The following is a 14097-nucleotide window of genomic DNA, read 5'->3' as shown; positions in this document are numbered from 1 at the left end:
AAATTATGTATTAGATAATATAAATCAAAAAAAGCATGATGTCATGTATGAGCATGTATATATGTATCCTCGATAATATATATATAAATAAAATGGATATTATCTCATGAATGGGCATATTATATTTTCAACCAAAATATATCTCATGATGAAATTATACAATAACATCTCTCAATATAATAGCATATGATGTATATCAATCATGATCTAGTGATAATAGCCACATCAGTAATGATGCATGATGCATGTCAACCACTCGATATCATATATGTCAGAGTCAGATACAATCCACATATCTCTCACTATCGCAGTCATCCGTCTCAACTCTGAATATTATCCACCAAGCTAGACCACGGTACCCATGTTACAACCTATTCTTAAAAATAAAAATAAAAAATTGCATGGCACGACGTAGCCGGCCACAATGTGGCCAGCCTCGTCCCATGCTGGGGTAGCGCAAGCTAAGGGTGCCACGCACCCCTAACCGCCGGCCTGACTAACCAGACTGAGCAAGCTAGCTCTAGTGGGCCCGCCGGTGTCGCAACCGCAGCACCGACGTCCCCATCGCCTTCTCTCTCTCTTTCTCTCTCTCTTGATCACCCTCTCACTCTACTCTCTCTCACACTCTCTTTCTCTCCTCATTGCTGGCATCGGCCCACCGCCACCTCTCTTAGAACCGTCGATGCCGGTGAGCTCTCTCTCCTTCTCTCTCTTCTTTTCTCTCTCTCTTTCTTCCTCCTTAGCTCAGGTTTGTCGGAGCCGAGCCGCCGGCGAGAGGCCAGTTGCTGGCTGGCCAGCAACGGCCGGCGCCCTCCCCGCTGGCCCGGGTCTGCACCGTCCTTCCTTCTCCTTCTCCTCTTCTTTCTTCTTTCTTCTTTCTTCTTTCTTCTTTCTTCTTTCTTCTTTCTCAGCTTCTTCTCCTTCTCTTTCTACACAGTACTAGGCTCGGCCTAGCACTATAGACCGATGGCACCACCATTTATTTATTTATTTATTTTGTTTTATTTTATTTATGTTATATATTTAGGTATTTCTTTCTTAATTAATGAAAATAGATTATTTAGACATTAAGTATTTTAATAGTAATATATATTCTTCACTATAATTATTATTAATTATAATTTGTATAATTAATGATTAATTAGGTATAAATATAGGTAATACTTATATTTATTTATTTATTTATACTTCTATTAGATTAATAGATAGATTTGTAAATTATAATTATCAGATTTATATACTAATATTCTTATGAGATACATTTTAAGTAAGTCTAATAATTTATTATATATTATTATTTTGTAACAAATAAAATACTAGGCTTATTTATTTATTATTTTATAAAGTAGTGACTACATAGTCCCTAATGAATCAAGATAGAGTGAGAACCACAATTTAATTATAATTAGGTTTTTATCTATATTTATATTTTTATTTATAATTAAAAATCTAGCTAGTTATAAAGATAAGTAGAAATTCTAAAACCTCATAAATCATCATATTTTACATGAACAGATTTTAATTAGATGAACGACTAACTTCTTGCTACTTAAATATTTTCAGATCCCGAACCCCCTTATGTGAGACCCCATTGACCCTGTCAATAAGTTGACGTTTGATTGACGGATGTGAGAGATACGTGGTTTGTGTCTTCTGATGGGACTATGAGTAGTCTTATCCCCTAGACACCTTTCTCAAATTAGGATATATTATATAATTATGTATATGTATGTTTTGGCCTCTAGCATGATTATATGACTTTATCTAGAGATGATTTCAGTCAAGCATATTTTATCATGTATTTGATTAGGCTAATCTAGGATATGAGTACATTGGTGATATATAGAGATGATTAGAGATGATTATACTATTATGATTTTATACCGAGATGATCTCTAGCATGAGTGTGCATATGATAGACTAGTAGGAGTATGCATGTGTTAGATACATGGTTGGAGACTACATTGCATCATTTTTTTTCTTGATTCCTATTTCACCTAAATTTCTCTTATGCATTGATTTGTTAGCGTACTGGATATATGCATATGATTTGTCATTTAGAAAGAAAGTATGAAATGTGATTGGTAGGTTAGTTGATAGAAAGCGTGAGGATACTTGAGTGGGCACGAGGGTTAGGGCGTGCTTGGAGATGATTGATCGCTTGACATAGTCACAATCCTGTTGGCCTTACGTCCGAGGTCGTTAGTCTGTGCGCAGCAGACATTCGGAGATTCGGACACATGTCGTATGCATTTCCTCACAAGGTTTCTATCAGTTAGAACGGTGCCCGGTCTGGATGGATGTTGATACCCTAGCGGGTGGCAAGGTATGGTTATATTTGAGATACTTCTTGCGGGTGACACAGTATGCTCTGATCCATTGGGCATGATGTTGAGACTGGGTATCGGGTATTGACTTTGTATAGTGGTCTAGTATGATGATGACATATAGAGATGACATTGACGACTGAAATATTAAGAAATGCATATAATTTTATTATTATTTGATTACCTAATTATCGAGTGGTCAATATACATTATATAGTTGCATTTGATATCATGGCATGGTTATGGTCGGCATGCATCATGTGTCATATTTGAGAGAGAATTATAATGATAGTATGACATGGTGATCTGTTTATTCATTGTCGAGAATTATATACTTTTATCAGTTATGATATGTTATTTACTTTTTATTTATATATTATTGAGGATACATTCATATACTCATTTATGACATGATGCTCTTTCTGATTTATATTATTTAGTATATGATTTACTCTCTATTTGGCATCACTGATTCGGGGTAAAGTCTATTCGCTGAGCCTTTTGCTCATGACTCTTTATTTTCTTTTCTAACCCCTTAAGATATGTGGTATATGATAGCGACTTGAGATATCCCGATAAGATATTTTAGATTGATGAGGTGAGCTATAGGTGCGAGACAGTAATTATATAGAAATTGAGTTGTATCATTGTTTGTTATATTTATACTTTATTATATTAGACAATTATTTATATAATACATGTCAAATTATAGTGTACTCGTGTATCAATTATTTAGTTGTATCTTGATAGTTTGTCGTGTCCTGTGTGGGTCCTATCAGATTATGTAGTGGTCTAGTGTATTTTATTGTGGACTTTGCTATTCATATGCTAACAAATTTATTTTATTAATAGTATGATTTATTTGGTGTTGGATTATGTGAGCATGGATATGTTATTAGGTATTATTTGATGATTCTATGTGCACAAGGAGTGTATCGTCTAATCAAAAGCATGATAAAATATGCTTGATTGAAATTATCTCTAGATAAGGTCATATAATCATGCTAGAGATCAAAAGATGCATATACATAATTATATAATATATTATAATTTGATAAAGGCATCTAAGAGATAAAACTACTCACCATCTGATAAGAAAACCCAACACACATATCCCCACATCTATCAAATCAACCACCACTCATCGCTAGTAAGATCCCGGGGTCTCAAATAAAAAGATTTGGAGTTTCAAAATGTTTAAGTAGTATGAAAATAGTCGTTTATCAGATCGTAATCCATTCGAGTAAAAATATGATAATTTATTAGGTTTAAAAATTAATTAGATTCATATGATAAATTTAATTATGATAATTTTGATATGCTAATACCATAATTTTTATTTATTAACAAGAATCCTAGTTTGCCAATTACAGAGTAAGTAATATAGTAATTTATCTCTTTTTGTATATAATTAATGACAACCATATATATGTATGATTTATAAAATATAATTATAAATTTAATCTTATTAATAATTATTTTGTGATACTTACTCTTATTTAATTAATCATAAATTCTATGAAAAATAGCCATTATCCTATTATACAAAATTAATATGCAAGCTTAGAATTTCATTTTATACAAAGTAGTAGACAATAATAAGATGCTAAAATAGTTATATAAAATATAAATATAACTATAAGATTATTATTAATAAGACTACATGTATTAATCTAATAAATAATAACTAAACCATAAATACAGTTTCTATGCAAATATTTATAATTATAATTATAATTATTATACTAAAATACTTAGCTAATAATTATACTAGTGAGTGTAAATTATCAAAATAATTAATTAATTATCTAAATAAATTAATTTACCTAACATTAGAAAATAGTATATAATTAATAGAAAACAAAAAACAATTCCTCTTTGTTGCTAGGCTCGGCCCAACACTGTCTGCTACAGTGCTAGGCTATGCCCAGCACTATTGCAGCAAGAGGAGGAGGAGGAACTAAGAAGGGAGAAGAAGAAGAAATGAAGAAGAAAAGAAAGAAAGAAACAAAGAAACAAAGAAAGAAAGAAAGAAAGGAAGGAAGAAGAAGAAGAGAAGAGAAAGAGGATAGAAGAGAGGGGAAAGCTAGGTCGGTGGAGAGCGGCTCGGCCGCTACTGGCCAGCCAGCAGTCGACCTCTTGCTGGCGGCTCGGGTCCGACAGATCTAAGATAACTCGAGAGAGAGAGAGAGAGAGAGAGAGAGAGAGAAAGAGAAAAGAAGCAGGGAGAGGGGCTCACCAGTGTCTGCAAGAAGAGGATAAAGAGAGGGAGAGAGATAAGGATAAAGAGACCGAAAGAGAGAGAGAGAGAGGAAAATGGAGAGAGAGAGATAGACTGTGGGGGGGTGTTGGCGAAGGCTGTGGCGACGGCGGGGCCCATCGAAACAACTAGCCCAGTCAGGTTGGCCGTGTCGGTGGCTAGGGGCACGTGGCGCCCTCAGTGCACGCCAGCCCACCGTTGCATGGCACGAGGCTGGCCACGTCGTGCCATGCAACGATTTTAATTTTTTTTATTTTATTTTTTTAAGGTAGGCTATAGGGTATCGACCCTTCTAACTGCACCTCTTCCTGTTGCCTTGGGCCAACCCCTCATGCGCCACTAATGCTAGTTGAGCTTGTCTTTAGTCTATCTCCATATCCTCTTGAGCCACCTCTGGGCCTTGAGTAAGGCCCACTGATAGGTTACGGAACGATCCCTTCAAGATATGGATATATTATTGGAAGTAGTTCGTATAATTGAGGGAAAATATTCACCAAATATTCTTTCATAGTCACAAATTACAAAACCAAGTTAGTTCGATATGTAACTCCCTGATCTACATTTTTTTGTATTTACGCTCTTCATAGATTCGAACTACAACTAGGACAAAATTATGATAGAGTGGGGATGAAGGTGGTGGTGACAGGTGGAGTGAATGTTAGGGTTATGGATGATAATAGATATGAGGGTGGATGGTTGATGTAGTTTAAGGGATAAAGACGAAGGGGAAGAAGTTGTCGAGATCCTAAGAAAGGGGGAGGATTCGACAGACGAGGGAGACTAAAAGTTAGATGAGACCTTGCCAACGTTAGAGGTAGCTGGTTGGTGAAGCGGGAGGAGGGAGATTAGAGTAGAGAGATTAGAGAGAGGATGAATAAGAAAAGAAATCAATATTTATTAAGCATAATAATTTTGGCTACCATCCACACATTTATAGAGGCTAGCTAATATGTCAAAATAATATTTATTAACCCTAATTCTAATGGATTCCCGTCGATCGGGTTCGAACACGCCCGACTGCGTTCGAACGCACAAAAGGCGTTGTTCTCTATCGATGTGAACTGATGTAGGCATTTGAATGCACATTTTGTGTTCTCTGTTTTTGTGAACTGATGCAGGCATTACAAAGGCGTTTGAACTCGACCCCTTCCTCGTTCGAACGTGACCTACATAAAATTTATTTAAATAAAAATAAATAACTAATGCAATAAGAAAAAATTCTAGTGAGGTGTATCAGCCCACCACGCTTCCCCACCTTGTCCTCATGTGTAAAGTTAGGGAAACGCTCTAAGATGTCCATCTCCAACTCCCATGTCGCCTCATCGGATGGCTTGCCAAGCCACTTGACTAGAACCTTCATCTCCAATCTGGTCCCACGATGTCATTGGTGCATAGCAAGTACTCGAACTGGCTCCACGATCTTTGTCTCCTCCAATGGCTCTGATAGAACTGATCCAATGGCCTAATGATCACCAATCTACTCTTTCAGCAATAAAACATGGAAGACATGATGTACTCTCGAACCCTCAAACAGCTCCAAACGATAAGCAACCAGACCGATACGCTCTATCACCCAAAACGGATCGAAGTAGCAATGTGCTAACTTTTAGTTTCACATCGGACGCAAGGTCACCTGTCGATACAATTGCACCCTCACGAATACCCAACTGCCGATGTCGAACTCTTACTCTCGATGGCTACGATCATAAACTTGCTTCATACAATTTTTAGCAAGTTTAAGATGAGCACGCAACCTCCTCAATATGGTGTCACTATCCATCAAAGTTAAGTCAACCTCCGTTCGATCTACAGATGCCACTAGGTCATAGGCGCATAATGTCGGAGCCGTGTGGTACACCACCTCGAACAGAGTCATGTCAATGCTGCTGTGGTGCGCAGTGTTGTAAGACCACTCCGCCCACAGTAAGAACTCCAACTATCATCTCAGCATCTCTCCAACAAAGCACCGCAAACACTACTTAATGCCTCGATTGACCACCTCAGTTTAGCCGTCCATCTGTAGATGGTAGGCTAAATTGAAGTTCAATTGAGTCCCCTGCAATATGAAAAATTCCATCCAAAATTTTAGCCAGTGTCTTGGCAGAAAATGGATGTGACAATCCAGCTCTGTGATATCCTCCATAAGTCCTCAATGATGTTGTGCCCTTGCACCCATATACCGACTTGGTGACACAAGCTCTCAGCCCGAAACTGCGTGCTGTCTCTAATAACAACGTAAAACCCTGCGGTCAGTTCAGCATCTAAGTCCAACTTCCTCATTAACCTCTCGTCTAGAAAGTTGTGTGTACTCCCGAAATCGATAAGGATGTGCACACAATGTTTTCTAACGAGTTCGTCCATTCGTAATATCCTCAGCGCGGAAATACCCGAATATGCATATATCGATATTTCAGCTTGGATATCTTCATATGCACCCTCCTCCATGGCCTCCTCATGGACCTCATCTGGATACTCTCCATCTCTAGCAACCTCATCGTCGCTCTTGAGACCGTCGATGAGCATCACAATCCCCATTGATTTGGAACACCGATGACCGGGAGTGAAACGTTCATCGCATCGAAAGCAAAGGCCATTCGCTCTTCCCTCCTCCACTTGGGCAGGTGTGAGAGTTCAAACGGAGGTTCTTGTGCCTCCTCTAACATCAAAAGAGAGTCTCAAGGGTGGTCGTGCTCCAGTACTAGCAGTCGCTGTCTTTGAACCCGCAAAATTTCCAACTGGCATTCTAGGTGCCAACCGCCCATCTCGGTTGCCCCAACTTACTTTCACTGCCATCTTGAGAACCTTGTGCTTTTCCTCAAGAGTGGTAGGACAGAGAGCATGAGCATCTGCCTGGATCTCCTCCCGCAGCCCTGAAATGAATGTGCTCATCAATGTCGGTTCGGGCCAAGGTGGCTCGCAACGACTACTAACTCTTTCAAATTCTGCTTGGTACTCCAATACGATTGTCCTCTTAACTATCTTGCTTAATGTAGCAGCAAAATCTTTATATGCCGCTGTCCCAAATCTGCGTGTAATCCTTCTACAAAAGTCAACCCAACTGGTAAATTCTCCACCACGAATAGTCGATCGATACCAATGCAATGTCATTTCTTAGAGGTGAAAGATTGTCATTTGTACCTTTGCGTCCTCCGCTGTCCTTTGACAATCAAAGTATTGATCCACTTGAAATACCCAATCCGTCAGATCACCGCTTTGGAATAATGAAAAGTCCAAATGTGCAATTCTGCCCCAGATAGCATTGTCCGGTTTGCAAAAGATTCTTGGATCAGGTCTGAACCTTTGTGCTTATTGATCTCCTTCTCTGAATCCTTGAGCACGCCCATCACCATCTCTGAAGGGATCGACATCATCCTCTAAGTGTCAATTCTCTTTATTGACGAAGCGCACCGGTGCCGCACGTCTCTCGGGTTCCACCACCACCGGTCTTGGGTTGTGTATTAGAGGTAGGAGATGATGTGTAGGAATAGGTAAAAAAAGATCATTGACATTAACATGTCATACCTGGACCTATGGTGTATCGGTTCGATGTGGTCCCACCACTAGTCCTTCTTGAGGCACCGATCTTCGTCAAGGAGATGATGAAGCCGATCAATTCATGACATATTCTTTCAAAATATTATAATCATTATGTATTGCGTTCACCTTATGCAACAATATTTAGAACATGCCCCTAAGTTCATCTACCAAGCCCATGTTCATACCCATAGACATTGGTTGACTCAATCCTACCGTGGCCGCCCCAAGGGAATCGGTCTCTCGGTTAGGGTTATCGTGGATTGAGTCTTCCCTTGTCGGTGTGCTCTCCATTAATCTCCTTGTTGATGCCATCTTCCTTATTTCCATCATTAATGGAGGTCTAAGGTTCACCAACCTTTGATACCAATGTCATTGCTGATATACCTTGCTAGAGTCTTTTCTTATTGCATTAGTTATTTATTTTCATTAAAATAAATTTTCTATAGGTCGCATTCGAACGTGAAAGAGGTCGCGTTCGAACGCCTTTGCAAACGCATGCATCAGTTCACAAAAATAGAGAACATGAAATGTGCATTCAAATGCCTGCATTAGTTCGCATCGACAGATAACACCTTTTGTGCGTTCGAACGTGATCGACGGGAATCCACTAGAATTAGAGTTAATAATTGTTATTTTAGCCTATTGGCTAGCCTCTATAAAGGTGTGAATGGTAGTCAAAATCATTATGCTTAATGAATATTGATTTCTTTTCTCCTTTATCCTCTCTCTAGTCTCTCTATACTAATCTCCCTCCTCCCTCTTCACCAACTAGCCACCTCTACCATTGGCAAGGTCTCATCTAACTTCTAATCTCCCTCGTCCGTCAAGTCCTCCCCCTTCCTTGGGATCTCGACCACTTCTTTCCCTTCGTCTTTATCCCTTAAACTATATCAACCATCCACCCTCATCTCCATTATCATCTATAACCCTAACATCCACTCCACCCGTCACCACCACCTTCATCCCCACTATATCGTGATTTCATCCCAGTTGCAGTTCAAATCTTTGAATGGCATAAATACGAAAAACATAGATCAGGGAGTTACGGATCCCTTCAGCTTCCTAACCATCTAGTCAAGCACCTTCGTCGCTTTTTTCCTTTGCAAGTATTGTCAAACCTGAACTTGCATGTGCTAACCCAACCTATAGTATTTTAGTTAGGTAATGCCCTTTGGCCTTGCCATCTAGAGCTGTGGCTTTATAAGACTTCACTTAAGGGGTGCAAGACTCTCTGAGTTGACCAGACCCCAGCGAACATGCACCCAACCTTGGGTCTTCTTCCTCCTTGATGCCAATGTTCAGCGTTGGTCCAGTCATAGATTTCCCTCTTCTTTCATTGTCTTCATTTTCTTGGGCTTCCTTTTCCTTGTCCCTTCTTTCACCTAATTGGCAAGTTGGCAAGACAGCTAGCTTTTGCGGTAAATTCAACTGTGAAGTCTTCGTTGCTCCCTTTGGCTTAGGGTTTGTAGGGTTTGCATGGTTTTGGTTATTCTAAAGTATTGGATTTGGATAGTTGTCCCTTCCTCCCACTAATTTTTGGGTTGTTGCATGTCCTCCCCCTCTCCCATTAGCTGGGATGGTTGGTTTAGGATTAGAAGTCTCCTAAAATGATTTTCTTTGCTCTTGCCTAAAACTTTGTGCAAGCCCCTCTTGGTTAACTGTTGGTTTATCATAGTAACCTCCACTATTGTCTATTAGGTAAACACTTGGTTTTGCACTGGGCCTGGCCTAGCCGACGGTCGTCTTTAATAGCTCGCCCAAGTCCATCTAATGTGATTCGAACTAGATCGGATCACCCCAAAAGAAATTGGGCTTGATAGATCAAGTCTAGTTATCTTTTTTATTATTCTTATGTGGTTTAGTCAAAGTCTTAGTATGTTAGGATTTTATTTAATTAGCTAAATCTAACTCTGCGCAGTTTTAGAAAAATATTTGTAAAATATTCTACAGATATCCGAATAATATCAAACCAGTTGGATAAGATCATACCTCCAAATGTACAACTTTGGTATTCACAACTTCTCTGGATTCAAATATATATGTGACAAAATGAAGTTTTAATCTGAGAAGATAAGGAAGACTGGTTTAGTTAAATTTGTTTTAGACTTTTTAATTTAATCTCTATAAATAGGGCCTTATGGCTTATATCTTAGGCATTCTTGGAATAAAAGATTAATTGACTTTTGCCCTGGCATCTCTCTCAACTAGGCCATTGGCCTCTACATCTCCCTCCTCCCTCTTCACCAACTAGTGCCACCTTTTTCGTTGGCAAGGTGTCATCTAACTTCTAATCTCCCTCTGCCGCCTATCCTCCTAGTCCTGTAGAGCATGCCTACTTCTTTCCCTTAGTCTCTTTATCTTAATTGTCTCTATCACCCATACGGTTTTTACCATAGTTGTAGGCCAATCATAGCCTTCAACTATCTATTGCAACCGCATCCGCAAACCACCACCACCATCATCCTATTGTCAAGCCACCTCCATCAACTACTTGGCCTCCTCTCCATCATCACCTCCATCCTATACCTAGGAATTCGTGCCTCCACTTGCGGATCCCAAATCCCGTTCAAAACCGCTACGAATCGGATCAAGCCGGTTTGTAACAATTGCACTCTCATGAACACCCAACTATCGATGTAGAACTTCTGCTCCCGATGGCTGCGATCATACTTGTTTCATGTAGTTTTGAGCAAGTTTAAGATGGGGACGCAACCTTCTCAATGTAGTGTCTCTATCTATCAATGCCAAGTCCACCTCCGTCCGGTCCGCAAATGCCATAGAGTCATAGGCGCCGACGACATCATGCTACCAGATTGGAGATGGAGGTCCTAGTCGAGTGGCTTGGCAAACCATCTAATGAGGTGACATGGGAGTTGGAGACGGATATCTTGGAGCGTTTCCTCAACTTTACTCCTTGAAGACAAGGTGGGGGAAGCATGGTGGGCTGATAAACCTTGCTAGAGTCTTTTCTTATTACATTAGTTATTTATTTTCATAAAAATAAATTTTCTGTAGGTCACGTTCGAACGCGGAAGGGGGCACGTTTGAACACCTTTGCGAACGCCTGAATCAATTCGCAAAAATAAAAAATGCAAAATGTGCATTCTAACACGGTCGGGCGTGTTTGAACGCCCGCGTGCAAATGCCTGCATCAGTTTGCATCCACAGATAACATCTTTTGTGCCTTCAAAGACGGTCAATCCCGTTCGAACGCAATCGGCGAGAGTCCATTAGTATTAGAGTTAATAATTGATATTTTGGCTTATTGACTAGCCTCTATAAAGGTGTGGATGGCAGCCAAAATCATTATGATGAATGAATATTAGTTTTTCTCTTCCTCTAGAGAGTCTCTACCCTAATCTCCCTCCTCCCTCTACACCAACCTACCTCTACCATTAGAAAGGTCTCATCTATCTTCTAATCTCCCTCGTCTATCGAGTCCTCCCTCCTCCTTGGGATCTTGGCCACTTCTCCCCCTTCATCCTTATCCCTTAAACTACATCAATCCTCCACCCTCATTTCCATTATCATCTATAACCCTATCATCCACTCCACCCGTCACCACCACCATCACCCCCCCACTCTAGCGTATTTTCGTCACCACCACCATCACCACCACCATCACCCCCCACTCTAGTGTATTTCCATTATCATCTATAACACTAAGTTTCAGTCTAACCAAAAGTATGCCTTTCCTAGGAATCAGCCAAGCGAGGTGAGTCTCCATCTACCTATGCGTGCTTGTAGTACCTCAGGTTCTAGGATAATATAGTCATCCATTTGGGCTTTTATCTTAGCAAGTATGTCCTTTGAAATGCGTCTCTATGGACCAAGGGGTCGTTGATGGCCTACTGCCACATCAGCCCAGGTCCTCTGCTTATCTTGCCTATCATTTGAAATTTAAATTATTTTTAGATAGATGTTAAAAGGACTTTCTTGAATGGTGTTTTAATGAGAGCGTGTATATTGAATAACCTAAGGATTTTGAAGATCCTCAATTTCTTTCTTATATGTATAAACTGAAAAAGGCTCTCTACGAGCTAAAACAAACTCTAAGAGCTTCGTGTGAGAAATTGACCAATTGTTTAGTGGATTCGAGGTTCACTCGAGAATGAGTGGATAAGACTTTGTTCATTAAACATGAGAATAAAAATTTTGTTGTGACACAAATTTATGTGGATGATATTGTCTTCAGAGCAACAAGTCTAAACTTGGCTAAGAATTTTGTTACTCTCATGTATAGTAACTTTGCGATGAGCAAAATGGGTGAGTTGAAGTTATTTTTTGGACCTCAAATTACTCAATTTGAGATAGAGATATTTATCGCTCAATCAAAGTATGCTAGGAATTTTGTGACAATATTTGGTTTAGAAAACGCAAAACATGCTAAAACTACATTTGGCTTAGAAAATGATAGTTCAAAAAAAATGTCGATTAGACATTATATCAAAGTATGATTGTAGTATTTTATATTTAACTGCTAGTAAATCGGACATTGCATTTAGTATTGGGGTGTGTGCTAGGTTTCAGTCTAAACCTAAGGAGACATATTTGTTATCGTAAAATATATCATAAAATATGTTGGTGACACAATTGACTTGGGTATCTGGTTTACATTTGACATGAGTCTTATCATATTGGGATACATAGATTCTGACTAGGTAGGTTCATGTGCACCTTTGGTGGTTATTTTCATGTTGGTAAAAATTTTACTACATGGCATAGCAAGAAACAAAATTCTATATCCTTATGTACTGTAAAGTCAGAGTACATTACAGTAGACAATTATTGTTTATAATTGTTGTTGATGAAACGGGTGATTAGAGACGATGACATTGGGTAGGACATAATGATTTTATATTATAACAATATGAGTGTTGTTAATATTTAGAAAAATCTTATTGAATACTTACATACAAAACACATTGACATTTATCATCATTTCATACGTGAGTTGGTTGAAAATAAAATAATATCACTAAAACACATTAAGACAGAAAAATTGTTTGGCGATATATTCACAAAAGCTTTGGATGTTCAGAGATTTGAGTATTTTCATAGTTCTTTAAGGATTTGTACTTTGGATTGATTTTTTTTTTACTATTTTTAATAGTTTAGGATGTGTGTTTTTTATTAGTTTTTTATTTTAGTTTAGGAATTTCAGTTGGAGTGTTGTCTTTTAGTTGGTTTGCAAGTGCATTTGTCCTTTTTTTTTTGTTATAGTCTTTTATAAAAAAAAATGGGAAAACAAAAATTAATGCACTTCCTAATTCAAGATATTTCCTTGATAGAGATATGATGTTCACTTGATTATGTGTGTTTGTAGTCAATCATGTCTTCTTGAAGTATATTAGGTCATTACTAATATTTTTACTCTTAAGACTTATACGATAATTGATATTGTAACATAATGCCTTCATAACTTGTGTATATTCTTGAGTGAGCATGGTTTCACAAAATATCTCTTAAGTAGCTCACTATTAATTATGATTTGTAGAGTTTGATTACATACTTAGTCAAAAGTTATATATTTAAAAAAATCAATGAAAAGAGGTACAATGAGCTTAGTGAAAGCCATATTATTTAGGGTCTAGTTTAACTCATTACTTTACATGAATAGTTGACATTTATGCATTGATTAGTATGTATTTTATATGATAGTTGATATGACACGTTTATGCATATGATATATTTATGTGTAAAAGCTGTCATTGCATATATATGATATACGTGTTCAAAATAAAATAGGAAATTTTTTTGTCAAGAAAAATACGATTATGTGTAAAACTATCTAATATTATATCCAATACTATAGTACAAGAAAATTATATCTTATTTTATGTGAGATAAAATTATTTAGAAATTAAATTATTTAAGATTTTGGTGACAACTCTAATGTTTTAAAAGAATTTAATGATAATTATAAAATATTAAAAGTTTTCCGTTGCGATTATGATAAAAAAATCTCAAACT

The sequence above is a fragment of the Typha latifolia genome, chromosome 15 (genome assembly GCF_019914945.1).
Source record: "Typha latifolia isolate L0001 chromosome 15, TyphaL0001v2, whole genome shotgun sequence".
Lineage (NCBI taxonomy): Eukaryota > Viridiplantae > Streptophyta > Magnoliopsida > Poales > Typhaceae > Typha > Typha latifolia.
This window is presented reverse-complemented; position numbering follows the sequence as displayed.